Source organism: Anser anser (genome assembly GCF_964211835.1).
Source record: "Anser anser genome assembly, chromosome: 26".
Classification (NCBI taxonomy): Eukaryota; Metazoa; Chordata; class Aves; order Anseriformes; family Anatidae; genus Anser; species Anser anser.
Genome location: NC_139747.1, coordinates 3,593,119 through 3,608,241, shown reverse-complemented (window position 1 = coordinate 3,608,241; position 15,123 = coordinate 3,593,119). Strand labels below are relative to the sequence as shown.

Below are 15,123 nucleotides of genomic sequence, written 5' to 3'. Positions count from 1 at the left end.
CAATGAGGACTTAACCATTATTTCAGTAACACAAGTATTCTGTGTTTTTTTTTCTATAGCCTAAGGCGGACATCGATCACTATACATAAAAGCACACCGAAGACTCAGCTGCAAGTCAAGTCGTTGCAGATAGAAATCAGAAGTGGATGTTTTCATTTTAATTTCACTTTTCACTGTAATTCGTGTCTCAAAACTCAGAAAGCTGGTTTGCCATTGTTCTGTAATAACAAGTCACGCATTTTGTTTCCAGCCCTTTTCCAAGTAATTGTGTATTGCAGCTGCTAAAACAAGTTGTTCTTAGGTCCAGCAATAGACAACACTCCTACCACTGTAAGTCAGTATACTCCTGTACAAGTCATACTTTTTCAGTTTCCTAAGCAGCCCTGAGCTCTTCCACAAGCTCCAAGAGAGCTGTGCTGCTTCACAATAAGCCATTTAGAAAAAAAAATCGTTCACGCGGGATTAAGCATAAACTCTTGCAGCAAAGACAGACAGCCCTGGGGGCTGCGTTGACGTGGGACAGAGGGAGGTATTTTTTCCCCTCGACTCAGCACTGGTGAGACCACAGCTGGAGAATATCCAGCTCTGGGCTCCCCAGGAAAAAAAAGAGAGAAACATGGACATACCAGAACAAGTCCAGGAAAGGGCCACTTGGAGAATTAGGGACTGGAGCAGCTGTCAGACAAGGAGAAGTGAAGGCCTGGGGGTGGAGGGAGGTGTGGTGGTTGTCTTATCGATGTGTATAAATACCTGAGGGAGAGAGCAAAGAGCAAAGAAAACACGGTCAGACCCTTCTTAGCAGTGCCCAGACGCACATCAAGAGACAATAGGCACAAACTGAAATAGAGCAAATTCCATTTAAAAATAAGAAAAAGCTTTTCACTGTGAGGACAGTGACACACAGGAACAGGTTGCCCAGAGAGGCTGTGGAATCTCCATCCTCAGAGATGTTTAAAACACAAATGTACATGGCCTTGAACAATAAAAAGACAATAATCAGTCATTCTTTACAGAAATACCTTTTGTTAGACATCTTAAACCTATGTAATATTCTCCCTGAGTCGTTAATTTGGGAAATTTTCACATGAATACTAACACTCTACTTTGTTCCCAATGAGATCCTATGGCTAAATTAGCTATTTTACTTTCTTTAACTTGGGCATTTAAAGTCACGGAGTTTAATCTCCCTGAGAATTAATGAGCCCCAGTTAAAGAGATTACTGCAAAGGTCTGGAGACCCAAATTGATTTTAATCTATTTATTCTATACCTGCTTGGAGATAAGATTACCACTAAACAAGGCTTTTGTGTCCCTGCCTGTTTAAGTTAATGTATTTTTATTACCTGTTCTGTCATCTGGACTGTGGTCTCAAGCCTGCTTTCTAGGAATTGAGCATCCCCTTTCACACTTTAAACATGTGGTAGTGTGCTTTCTCCGATTTCCCTGTTTAAGCATTAAGTATTTATAGCATATAACCCATAGCAGCCCAACAGCACTTTAAACATGTACAGGAATCCTTACTACAGACGGGGGCTAAATATTTAAGCAGGCAACGTTCTGCAAATGGGCAACAGTCCCGGGCTTTGCATTTGCTGATGCTCCTGAAGGAGCAAAACTGAAAATTATCTGACTTGTACTTTGGATTCTCTTGCATATGGAGGTACTTACTTGTATGGACGTGTGGAGGTACCTGGTGCTTCAGGAATTTGGGCTCCCATGACAATTTTGCAGAATGTTTTCCTGTGAGTGGTTACGTGTTAAGCCAGGCCCAAGCTGACAGAAGGAAGCATCAGAGAATGAACATTAAATACAGATTTCAGGAACAGGAAGCAAAGCACAGGTAAAATTACACATGCTGGTGGTGGGAATTAGAGCAGATATGGCACTGAAAGGTCCTAAGTAAAAAACCTAGACATTGAAGCTGACCTTTATTGAGAAATCACTGAGCACAATAATCTGGTTCTGTTCTGTTCCAGTAATGACAGAAATGAAATGTGACACTGAGGAAGAGATTAAGCAGCAGTACCCATAATAGTGTGAAAAACATTCTGTTCCTTTTGAATCCTTTTCAGCTCAAGTGCTGGAAAAGAAAGAAAAAAAATAAGATAGTTTTAATGACGCCAAAAATGCAATTGCCATGGAAGCTAATTCAAACCCTGTGAATTTACTTTAAGATTCCATAATTTACATATAGGAGCAACACATCCTAAGCACCACAAACCCCCAGCTTTCAAAGAAACTTCGCTAAACTCACCTGCAAGCGCTGCCGACTTGCTCACCTCCAAGGCAGCAGTGGCTGTGTGCGCGTCTTTCTTGAGGCTGGGCTGACGAACACCAGGCCGTGTGAGATGGGCACTCTGGGCTTGGTAGCTTCAGGCAGGGGATGCCAGGACACCGGCCAGCCCCCCCAGCTATGGGGTGGCCAGGCTCCCAGGGGACACAGGAAGGCTCCCCCCTTCCCATTCAGGGCCCTACCAGCCTGCACCCCGCTGCCACGGGGACACCCAAAACCGCTGCTGGTTGGGCATGCCGTCTCACAGCCCCAGGCCCTGCCTACAGGCGGGTCAGCACCCAGGGGTTCCCCAAGCTCAGCCTTCCCCCACAGCACCAGGAAGGACTCTCCGAGCCAGGCAGCAGGGCAGAGCAGCCACAGGCCAGGGCAGCTGGCACCCAGAGCTCCCCTGCTCCATGCTCCTCTCACCTGCACCTCAGAAAGGCAGGGGCAAGGCACAGCCGCCTGCTTACAGGGCCCTCCTCTGGCCTAAAGATTTACACAGTGGCTGAGCTCTGCCCTAAAGCAAGGGGGCAAAGCCCGAATTCTCCTTTTGCTCAGATACCACCAGGATGGCCCTACAGCTGCATGCAGAGCTTCCCTTCTGTCCTGGGAAGTTTAGCAAAGTACACTGCAGTGACTTTAAAACTGGTCTAAGAACAAGGACACACACACACACCCCTACACAGAGACAAGGACAATGCCAGCGCTTCCCCCATAGACACCAGTGTTGATGTACCTCAGCACTTCCTGTCAGTTCTGCCCTTTCAGGTCCCTTTTCGATTCCTCACCCTAGAGCCGCCATTTGCTGTTAGCTCCACCATTTCCCCACAACCACCTCGGGGCAGATTCCCGCCCCCCCAACCCCAACCCAGTATTTTCCACCACGGTTCCAGCCCAGACCGCTTAACACAGCATTCCTCTCTCACATCACTACCTGGGCTCCTCCTCACAGCTCACCTCTTTTCTAGGGAGCCCCCCCAGAATCACAAGGGAGCCACCATGCTGTTGATATTCATGGAGATGTTTTGTCACAGGAAAAGTGCTGGGGCAGCACCCACTGAAAAGAGGGGAGAAATGCCGTGAGCTGCACTCTCTGCCCTTGGATTTTACTATGTGAGAGTTCTGGGCCTTACAAATTATATTCCTGTTACTCACCATTTCTTTTTTTCCCCCCTTGTCTTCCAGGGAATAAAATCAGACTGTACAGCCCATTCATATTTAACAAATTACACCTAAATATCCCATCATTGTGAATTTTGGGGCTGTCATGACAGAGTGACTGCTCATTAGTAAAATAATTTGGTATTCTAGTGGGTGCCAAGTACAGTTCTGGAGACTTCAACATGTTTTGACACTCATTGATGGACACTTGAACAATAAAATATGGCATGAGTGAAAATTCTAGTGCTTTCCAAAAAGGATCAGTTTTGCAAACAGCCAAGATTTTGACCAAGATTGGAATCTCTTTTTAAATGGATTTATCTATTATAATGCTCCCACTTAGTCTGAGAACGTAAGACTGTAACTACTGCCTAACATTGCAAGTTTTAGTCCTTACACATGTTAAATGATGAAAATGTTTGACAGAGCATGTGCAATTCCAGCCCACATACAGTTCAATTCAGTCCTGCCTAATACTAAATTTCTCCTGCCAATTGCTTGACATAACAGGCCCTGAAGTTTCATTTAGCAATGAAAGAGCAATATTGTTTCCAGAAATGAGCTCTAAAAAGGGGAGATGCATCTATCAAAGCAAATCTCACCTCTAGTTTTCCATTGCCTGTATGTAATTCCAGTGTACCTATAGAGAAAGCTCAGGCCATATATTCTGTATATGATGAGGGACTTGCAGTAACTAAAGACAAAACGTAACAAAGATAGGTTTTATGAGCAAATTCAGTTTTCTTTCTCGGAATTCCAGTGTACAGCAATCAGAATGATCAACTCAGACCCTCATGACTGACTAGCTAGCATGAATTTCTGGTTCTCAGCGGCAAAAGAAGGCAAGAGAAATTGTTCTTTCTAACATGGCTATGGCTGATGTTAAAACCATTTCTGAGATGAGAAATGCCACTGTGATAAGCCTTCTGCTCATCATTTCAGAAGAATAGTTAGTGTAAATTCTTAGGCTAACAGGCTTATTCCCATAAAAACATTGTGTCTAATTAGTTGCAGACACTTCAATAACCACTGATGGGCTGGTACTGACTAATTACAGCTGCTAATGAAAGATTATACAATGGCAAAAGCAAAACGAAGAAAACTTTGCTCGAGTCTCAGCACACTTCCCTTTTCTATTTCTTTGCTTTTTTTATCCAAAGTCCAAAAAAGAACATGTCAGAAACTCCAGCAGCAGCAGCAGACTGTGGACCTTCTTATTTGCCCAGTGGGCACTGTGGCTGTTCAAGCTTGGCATGCTTCCCCAGGCAGTGCCCAGAGCCCGGCTGTATATGTCTGGCACAGGAAACTTCAAAAAAAGGTATGTTGGGGAATAGACAGAGAAAGGAAGGGCACAAAAGATGACATGGAAATCTGTATCTGCTTTACAGGTAGCACAGCTGTGGTTTGTTCACCATTTCAGCTGCAATAGGAATTTGAGAAACAGGACCAGATTCTTGAAAGTATTCAGACACCTCCGTTTCATTGTTTTTGTCAGGTTTTTTTTCCTTTCTTATCAATTGCCTCTTATTTTTATGATCGTCAGGAAGCAGACATCTCTTCCTCTTGATCTCTGTAGCTCATGGAATAACAGGGCTCTGGTTTCAGGCAGTAACAGTAGGTAGCATTGAACTACAAGAGAGGACAAACCTCTCCCACCATTTTGAACGGGACTATTCTCTTCTGTCTCCTGGTTGCAAGTTCAGATGACTTTCTGGGAGCAAAGTGCCAGACTGCAGATAAGGAGCTTCAGATGTCCCGGCTCAAACTACAGGAAGCTTCCTCCACAGGCTGGACTCCTCTAAACTCACACTACTCCAGGTGTTTTCTTGTTGTGAAAGTAAAGAAAGGAAAAAATTCCTTCCTCACGAGCTCTTATACATGTGTCTGAGGGAGGTCATTAGATATGTTAAATGCAGGAAACTGGAAGAATACAGTTCAGGATTTGATTTGTTCTAGATTTGGTGGGCTTTACAAACTCCAGGTAGTAAGGCAGGGGTTAACTCCAGCAGCAGGTAAGGAGCAGCTAGAATAAAATCCAATTCTGCATGACAAAAAGGCCTAAGAGGAAATAAAAGAGGAGGAATCTCTCAGGAGAGAGCTGCCTGAAAGAGAGCCAAGAAATAAATCCATAAAGTAAAATGTGGTTTCCAAGATGAGGCTAGGGAACCGTGGGGGGCCACAAACTAGGCTGGTGCCTTCTGTACAAGGCAGGCCACAGATGGTGCGCACATCCCAGCTGTCGTGGCTCCTTAGCCACCACACTGCACTTCCCTTGGGTTAAGCGACCCAGGCTGGAAGTTAAGACAAATTTTATATTTCCCTTTTTTTTATGAAATCTGACAAAAAATATGAAAAAGTTTCAGGACTACTATAAACTGCTAAGAGCTCTTGCAGACTCCAGAAGCAAGTGGGAACGTCCAGGCTGCAGATTTTGGTCCACGCCTTCTGTTCCCACGCAACATATTCTAACTGAAAGACTGAGAAGCGTGTGCCATGCCCCTCATTCTCCAAGTTCACTCTAAGTAAAGGGCCCTTCATCCAGCAGGAGTCTTCTGATTCCTCTGCCTCAGCAGAGTAGCAGTGCTTTGAGAACAGGATCTAAATATCTTTTGCAGAATGGTATCTTTAAAAGAAGTGAATTACTGATGGTGGCTCAACATACCCAACAACTTTAAGCGTTTTGTATTTATGAGTCTCTAATGTGTGGGCTTTATCCACCTTCACCCTTCCTACTCCCCAACAAAATAATTGTAGTTGTTAGGCTGTCTGCTCACCTGTTCTCCAATTTCATATTTGGCATCTCTATTGCTAAGCATGGTCTGCCTAGAGATTTTAATTAGCTTTGAATGAAATATTGTTCATTAATAAAGCCTCAGGACAATAAAACATACGCCAATTAGTTCAGGGTGCAGCAGGGAACAATACATACTGCTTGCAAATAAGAGTGATTCCTAGGTTTTAGACCCGAACACGTGATTTTTATAGAGACCTTTTAAATTCAAATGCCAAGAGAAAATCAGGGAACATTTCAGGCATTGTCATTTGCCTTTTTGGTAAGATTTCTAAGCTAAAAAACAAGCATGGAAAACTAAGTATTTGCCACCTGACATTTTTCATGCTTCTGCATTTGAATGTAGTCAGGGAGTATTTATAAAGATGCCATAAAATAGGAGGCAGTGGTTACATGCTGCATGGCTAAGACAATAGTGGGAGGTATCCCAGTTGTTGTCCTCTTGGGTGCTGTACAGATTAACAGAACATAGCAAGAAGGTAAATTGGTCACTTCAGGTCGGCAGTAGTTGAAGCCGGCTCAGCTTCTCCTACATTTCTTCCATGCAACAGGGCACAGGAGATTTCCACGAGAGCAAGAAAACAAAAGTTTTGAGAGATGCTTTAGAAGGAAAAAGCTTCTGGGGGCTGCTCACTGCCTCTTTATAAAGCACCGATGTCTTCAAACACCAGTTGGGTAAAGAATAAATCGGTAGGTGGGTTTAGGGTGTATACACTGCCTGCCGGCCAGGGGAGAAGCAGGCAGCCACTGCCCTGAGCCCATTTTGCAAGCCTTAAATCTAGCTCTAAACCGCTGATGGGGAATTAAACCACACAGGGACAGATGCAGGAGATCAGTAAGGAAGAAGCTTCAAAAGAAGAAAGCAGGAGAGCTGAAGGGCGAGGAATGAAGCCACCGCCAGAGGGAGCCCACGAAGCACCGCAGGCAGGGAGCTGCTGCCCGGTGGCACTCGGCAGGCAGAAGGCAAAGCAACATCCCCTGGTTCAAACTTCAGCGTATTTAGCTTCATACAGATGTCTGCGTTGTCACAAAAAACAGACAAAAAAGAAATATCAGGTCTAAATGTAATAACACACCTGATGCTATACTTATACAACTGATTGACATCTCCCTTTTTCGTGCTTGCTGTTTGAATTCATGAAAAAATGAATATCGATGCTTTTTGTCAGGATTTTGGTTTTGTGCATATGTGGGGTGGGAAGAAACAGGATAGTTTATTTTTTCATTTTAAAAAAAAGTTTTCCTTTGTCCACTGTCTAGAATTTCAGTCATCCTAGGACAATCTGAATATTTTTATCATTAGGATTTCCTTTAGGTTAATATGTTTAAAAGGTTTTGATAGGAAAAAAAATCAATTACCTCCAAAGTGTCATTAATTTCAATTCTGTTGTTCCTGACTCATGCATTTGTAGTTCAAATAAGAATCCAACTGATGCTAATTTTCTGATTACGTTGATGTGGTTTCCCTTTTAATTTAATCCAGTTTTCTGCAACTTGCTGCAATTTAACAGCAGAGACAGCCAGGTTGGGGAAAAAAAAAAAGAGAGCTCAGCAGTGCTTTTCAAACTTATGGCACATGGAAAACATTATTTCTAAATAAAAAGAAACAAAAACAATTCTTACCTGTTGTGAGATAACTTTAAGAAGAAATTCTTGAAGCACTTCAAAGTCCTCCTGAATGTAGAGGTTACCATAGTGAAACACACCAGATGTCTATTTTGTTTTTGTCACTGTTGCAGCAACAGCAGGCACAGGCTTTGATTTATACTCATAAGGCTCTCAGGAGAGTGGTTGATTTTGCTTTTAGAATAGCTATTAGCACTTTCAAGTCAAATCAGGTGCAACGTTTCTCAGCATTGCTTCAAACTTGAGACAAATAGCAGTTTATGCAGCTAAGAGTAGAAACAGAAATTCCTTGTCTGATGACTGGGCAAATTAGTACTCCATTAATGCTTCACAGCTGGCATCTCTGCAGATTTAGGAAGAGAAAGCAAGTTTATGAACTGAACGATTTCTAAATTTTGCAATCAGATCTGTTTAGAAACCCCTCTTACTATCTTGTGAGCAGGATATGAGTGATACAGGTGTGCAGAGAGGGAATGTGGATCACGGACAGCTAAGGAGAAACCCAAGCTCTGACCTGGCCAGACATGAAAGCAGTCCCATCCTCAGCCATAGAGATACATTAACTCAACACTAGATCCAGACAAATTAACCTTCAGTCAAATACTAGACCTTCAGTCTAGTTCCCTGCGATATCCTGCTAATTATGCAGAGAAAAATATGGTGTGTGTTTTTTAATGCTTTCTCCTTGCACTCTGAAGAACGCTTTTATCTTTAAATCTCACTGTTTCAGTCCAGATTTTTTTTGTTTGTTTCTCAAGCGTTTGTAGACCCTTACCACAGCTGAATTCCAGTCCATGAGCAAGATTGTCGGCAGTATCACAGGACTGCCTCTTTCCTCCAGAAGGTAGAAGCCTCTCTCCTCCTAAACCACTATTCCCACAAAGGAATGAGGGTGGCACCTAAGATGACCTGAACACTCAGCAGCTCAAAAGCTTTAACCTGCAGGGAATTTCACATCCACATATGTGATTAAGTCTTACCAGCTATTATTACCTTGTTAGCGTAGGAAATAAAGAGGGAGGAAAACCCTCATCCTCAGCACTTTTTGATTACCCACTCACTGAATTTTGGATTCCATCCTCCAAAACATCTGGTCTCCGCAATGTCATTTTACTCATGCAGTCGTTTTACTGAGACATGACAGAGCACTTCCTGTCATTTGTTGTAAATCACAAAAAGCTGGTGATAATTTAGCAACTAGGGCTCTGGGAGGGGAAAGATAGAATTGTCTCAGGCAAGCCACCTGGGAAAACAATTTGGGGATACTGGGGAAGAGAGCAGCCACAGAACATAGCACTTCTTGCCCTTTTGACTCATAGGCTCATGAGTCACTTCTCTGTTTTGTCACAAAAGCTTCTAGTTGATAGCCATGACCTCTGTGTAATTCACTACCCTTATTAAAAAATATAAGAGCTGATTAGAGAGAACTTAAGCTCAAGCACTCCTTTTTGAAAAATTCACATGCTGTTTCATGGAAGTTTCTGATTGTTGTCCAGACTGCGTTCAAAATGCAAGCTGTGAAAATAGTTTAATCTCCCAGGTAGACAGGTAAATTTGGATGTTGTATTTCCAAATCTGTGTGTCCTGCTAAAAGCCATCCTTGTCTTTAGAGCTCAACAAGCCGTAACTTTTTATTGCAGTGATTTGCATCCATGTGCCTCTAAAACGAGTTTTTGTAGCATCTTGAATATGTAGTCTGGATGACTTGCTCTATAATTTGGTACTTCTCAGTGAATATGGAAGTTGATTCACCTTTTCTAACACATCCCAAAACGTCCAGTTTTGTGATGAAGGGAATTTGAGCGTGCCACTTCCCCTGTCTGGGCACAACTCTCTGTCTGTGTAATGAAGACATTAATTCTGTGCTGCCTCACAGCAATGACAAATGTGCTGTGATGGGTAATCAGCTACCAAGGAGAGGTCTCCATAAAATCCATCAGGAAAGAAATCTCTATAAGCTACCAAGGGGAGGACTCTATAAAAAGCATTAGTAAAGAGAACTTTATATGTGGGATGGTTGTGGGATTTTCTTGTATCCTGGAGAGTTTTAGACAGCTCTGCCCTGGATATGGGGGCATAGGTTTAGCAGGATTCAACTTAGATCTGTGAATGTCTTTTGTTTATACTGGTTAGAAAGCTAAATAAAAGTGGTTTGAGTCACAGAAATGCCAAACATTCACAACTCGTGTCAATCTTGGAGAGCCTGTATGGGATCTGTCCCGTGGTCTGCACTTCATTTTTTTCCACACATCATTCCTTCTTTTCTCTGCTAAAATATACTATTTTCTCCATTTTTTTTTAAAGGCCAGCAGAAATGAAACAAGGACAATTCAGTCCAGACTCATTTAGATAATTTGCACTTGCACTATTTTCGTTTGGTTTGAAGAAAACTCAAAATCTCACACCTGAAGATACTGACTATACCCAAAGTTCTTGAGATTAGAAGCCTTGCCCTTCCTTGATGTAACACACAGCCTGCCACCCATGATGGAAATGTTGATTTAGGTTAAAGGTTGTGGGGTAAAGGTTGGACTAGTTGATCTCAGAGGTCTTTTCCAACCTAAATGTTGGAAAATACAAACTGCTGTTTGTATGGAAATACAAACTGATGTTTTCACATGAAGAATATTAGTTTATCTTTTGTTTTGTTTCCCAGCTATTTGATTAATTTCTGGTAAGTCCTAAGTTGATGTGACTGCAAAGAGCAAGTTTTTCTTCCATTAATTTACAGCCAATTAAAGTAGATAATCCTTTCAGGGGGAAGCCTTTAGAATAGCAGAATGGAACGGCTGATGCCACCCCTGGGAAGTCATTAGAGGGGCAGAGAGAGCAGTCTCCCTGTGTGAGACTAGGCATCAGAGATTCTGGATTGATTTGTTATTATAAAACGAACAAGGAATACAGTACACAGAGCCCAGAATGGCATAAACAAGGTCTGAATGCCATCACTGACAGGAATTTTATCACCCAGCATTTAGAGCAGACTGTCCAGTTTCTTGTGTGGCTCGCAGTTTGCCACTTGAGTACTGTACAATAAAGGGCTTCATTATGTATTAATGCAAGATGGGACCAGAATTTATGATGGTTCAGAAAGGGGCTAACACTCAGACACTGAAAATCAACAGATATTAGATGTCCAGATGCGTTTTGAGAATGGGAGCCAGCCACTTCAACTTAATTGAAAGTGATGGGGACCGCAGCCAGCAAGTGACTATACAGACTGTCTCTCCTGCATTTAAACGCAGTTTAAGCTCAAACTTATCTTTACCCAACTGGCTGAACACAAACCCTCATGGGGTTGGCACATCAAGCTCTAGGGCTTGGTGGACAAGACCTCAGTTTGATTTATCCAGGCATCTCCATTCGGCCCTGCTTTGTGTCAGATCCCACTCTGGTTCTACTTCGGACTGCCTGTATAAGTTCCAGTTTCTTAAGCATAAATGTAACTTACCAGTTCTCAAGAGCTGAATTATTGAGGTAACTCAGCGCAACAAACTTTCTCTAATAATGTGAGAGAAGATTATGAGATGTATCTAAAATCAAGAATTACTTTATACCATACTGTACTTAGTAATAGTGCAAAATACAGCTTACAAAATTGAGTATAATTGCCTAAGACATAGTTAGTAGCAAAGAACAAGAAAAATAGTAATAAAAGTTGCTCAAAATACATTGCAGAAGTGGAAAATGGTGCCTGTTCAGTAGGTGGGTTACAAACAGAGAGGAAGAAACTGCAAATTTGCTTACTTTCACCAGAGGGGAGGCAACTGGTCTGAAGTGGAGGTGCGTCACTACCTCATGCACAGGATCTCTGCGCTAAAATAGATGACTGCCGGAGACATCCTGCCCCTTCATTCTTGTCATGCTTTAAGAACTGTCAAAAATAAAACCAAAGCATTGAGTTTGTAGCATAAAATTTTTGTGCATGGAGCTGAGCATGCAGCACAGGGCATTACTGAAGCTCCCAAACTGTTTCCATTGACTGTAAGCACATAAAGCTTGCTTATCTCCAGGGGTTGAATTGTAAGACATAAAGAAGTTATCCAGAGGAAATTCAGCTCAGGTGGGGCACATAACCGGCTGTTGTACACTATGCACAGTCTCTGTATATGAGACAGAGTACCAGTGATGCCTTTCCAGATGATCAGTTCTGACCACTTTCGCCAAGTCACGGAGCTAAGCTTTTTGCAGCAGGAGAGATCTGTTGTGCTGGGCAGAAGCTGTTTTTCTGCAAGAGAATATGCTCTGTTCAGCTTCTTTGGAAGCCCTGCAAGAAATGATAAGACATCAATGCAAACTACACAAATTTATTATATTATTATTTATATTAAAGCACATTCATTTGGAAAGCAGAAAATCTCTCCTCCCCCTTAATCTCCCCACCATACCCATCCCAGTACACTGCAGCTAAGCGATACATTACAAAAGAAAGTCACATCAAAAGAAATCCAGAGATCCATACAAGCCAGATGAATTTTGTTCCTTCTCTGTCTTTGTCTGGATACAGTGAAATGCTGGCTTTGCACTGGCAATCAAAGAAAGTAACTTTCTGTATGTTCAGCTAAGTATTTTTGTAATCATTGTAGGCTCTAGAAGAGCATCTGCAATTTGAAGACTATTCTAATTTGAACTTATGCTTGGACATTAAAATAACAGGGTATTAAAATTACAGCAAAAACTGGGTGACTCATTTTGTTCCCACTTACTGTAAGTACAATTTTGCATTGTAAAAACAGTAAGATGTTCAAAAATGACTTGTATGGCTTCTGGAGAAATACAAGTGGAACCATCTTCCACTGCACTGTGTACTTTCTTCCTAATAACGCAGCAGAGCATTGAACTTCTTTTGGTGAAATGCTGCCTGGTGGTTGGGAGAGCTCTGATGAAGCAGCAGCATCCCACTTCTGTATCTTTGATCGGAAATATTTTGGAACTTTTGATTGTTTTGGTCAGCAGTTAATATACGGCGATCTTGTACAAAAGAGAAACTGCAATGAAATATTTTGAGTATTCCCAGAGATCTTTCAAAGACAAGAGCGAGTCAGAACTTTCCTGGTGTGGATGGTCCTGTCTCACCTGTTAGTGAATTAAACACGAACTGGGTGTATATTTTTATGCTCCGTGGTCTCTGGCTGGTTTGTTTTGCTGGTCTGAGTCTTGTGATAAAGGCTGCCATACTGGGTTTGGATTCTCTCGTTGATTCTGCGGTTGGGCAGGTTTAGGAAAGAGAACTGACCTCTCTGTGCCATCTCTGTGATGCAGGGAGAAGAAAGAAAAGTAGGCAGCGATGCTGGTCCAAGTGGGAGGGCTATGGAAGAAGGAAGTGTTTGTATACGGTTTTTATACAGGTATAAAGAGATCTTTTTTTTAAAGAATACATTATCTTCCATCTGCCTTAAATCCATTGTGTGCTCTTAGTCTGTATTTTTAAGCCCATTTACTTGTGGTTATGCTTGTCTTTACGCACAGTAAGCTGGTAAGTGCCTTTTCAGCATCCATTTCTCATGATTATCAAACTTCTTTTCTGCTTTGTGCAGTTAAATCCTCTTTAGCGTATATGCAGAAATGTGCTTGAAAGAGGGAACGGACTGCTGGTGAGGAAAAGAGCATGTTTTATAACTTGACCTCCTGTGACTTCGCAGTAAAAATGCTTGGGCTCAAGGGACGTGTGTTCTTGATTCTGCTGAAAGCTGCCTGGATGGCCGCAGCCAAGAAATGTGACATTTCTGCTCTTCACACTTCAGCCAGTGCAATGGGACTGACAGTACTCTTCTTCCTTCCTGCACTTGAACTGCTGAGGTTATCCGGGCGGAAGAGCCTCTTACCATGTGTTTGCACAAAATCGCAGCCCCAGTCGTGACTGGAAGTGCCACAGCACACGTGTTAAATGAAGGAGAGTTGCAAAGACACGGTGGTGCAGGCTAGCTCTGCTCTTTCTCTCCCACTTACCTAACATTGCATCTAACCACACCCGGAAAATCTGGTTTATTTTCAGACACCTGGATCTCTTTTCCTGCTTATAGCAAGGAGATGAACATTGAGGTCTTCTTTGACAAATGCCTTTATGTTGAGTACCTGAAAAAAATGTCAAGATTCAAAAACAGACGGATTGCACTTCCCCCAACCTAACCCCGGGCTGCAACAAACTCTGCGAGCAGCATGAAAGTTTCAGGTCGGTAAAAGCCTCTCAAATTCTTACACAATATCCTCTGAGGAGTCTTCCCAGATAAACGTTAGCACTCCAAAAAATTCTTGCTGTATGACACAACTGCATCCAAGGATAGAAAAGATTTTGGTGGGGGTGTGACCACAGCATGATGCTTCGGCTTTAAAACATCCCTTCCTAAACTAAAGGGGGTAGTGCTTTGTTTTAGTGAGTTTTGCTCAGCACTTTGTACAATGGCAGGCTGGTGGGCTATTTTGGTTGTCCAGACACTACTGTAGCAAAAATATAGTAACAGTAACATTAAGTGGAAATTATTGGAGATTAATTTGTAAAATCTGATCACAATCTTGCAAAAAAAAAAAAAAGTCAACCACCTCTCAAATCCAATTTGCTGCTCATAGGTCCGTGAAGCAGTTTGCTTTGTAAAACAGCGCTTGATGAACAGCATTACTGCTGACTTGTAATCATGTGGAGTAAGTGATGTCTTTAGAGACCACTTGTCACCTTCAGTCAGCAGGATCTGCAAAATACTGTGTGTATTGCTAGAACCGCCTTCACTCCCACCCCTAGCAGCTGACTCCAGGCTAGGTGTGACAACTGAACTGGTGATAAGAGCAACCCCAGGAGGTCCTTTGCTTACAGTCACAGCTGATAAATAATTGATTCCCTGCTTGGACTAGTTGGGAGAGGCTGGAGCCTGCCTCTCAATAGCACTGCAGTTCAATTACTGCTTTCTTTTCTATTTTCCAATCAGTGTCTGAGAGCAGAGAACCAAATCAACTGCAGAGACTGGAGGAAAAGCTTAGAAAACAAACCAAGCCCACTTCACAGTGTAATATTCCTACAGTTACTTGGTGAACCTCTTTATGAGAAAGAAATAGAAATCCATTTTATTATTTGTCTGCAAAACCCTTATAATCTCATTCTGAACTATTTTTCTGGATGATGTATCCCAAGGGCCAAGACAGGTAAAATGAGGCCAAAAAACCCCATCAGGCCCATTTGTCCCACATGTGCTTTCATTCCCACACTAAAGAAAGCTTGGGCTATTTCCTGGTGCACTTTCTGCTTCTTCTCAGTGTGGCTGAAAATTAAATTAGTCAC

The 15,123-nt window shown here is 42.4% G+C and overlaps 1 protein-coding gene across 1 annotated transcript in view; it reads right to left on the bottom strand.

Moving 5' to 3' along the window:
- The window catches only part of LOC310886873 (uncharacterized protein), a 227,951-nt gene extending 218,910 nt beyond the window's left edge, over positions 1-9,041 (bottom strand). The window contains exons 1-8 of the mRNA XM_083812047.1: positions 8,915-9,041; positions 8,629-8,792; positions 7,851-8,196; positions 7,587-7,724; positions 2,255-7,244; positions 1,927-2,080; positions 1,669-1,773; positions 627-750 (exon numbers count right to left, since the gene is read on the bottom strand). The gene's annotated coding sequence lies outside the window, so the exon portion shown is untranslated. The remainder of the gene's footprint in view (positions 1-626; positions 751-1,668; positions 1,774-1,926; positions 2,081-2,254; positions 7,245-7,586; positions 7,725-7,850; positions 8,197-8,628; positions 8,793-8,914) is intronic.
- Positions 9,042-15,123: the final 6,082 nt, after the last annotated feature.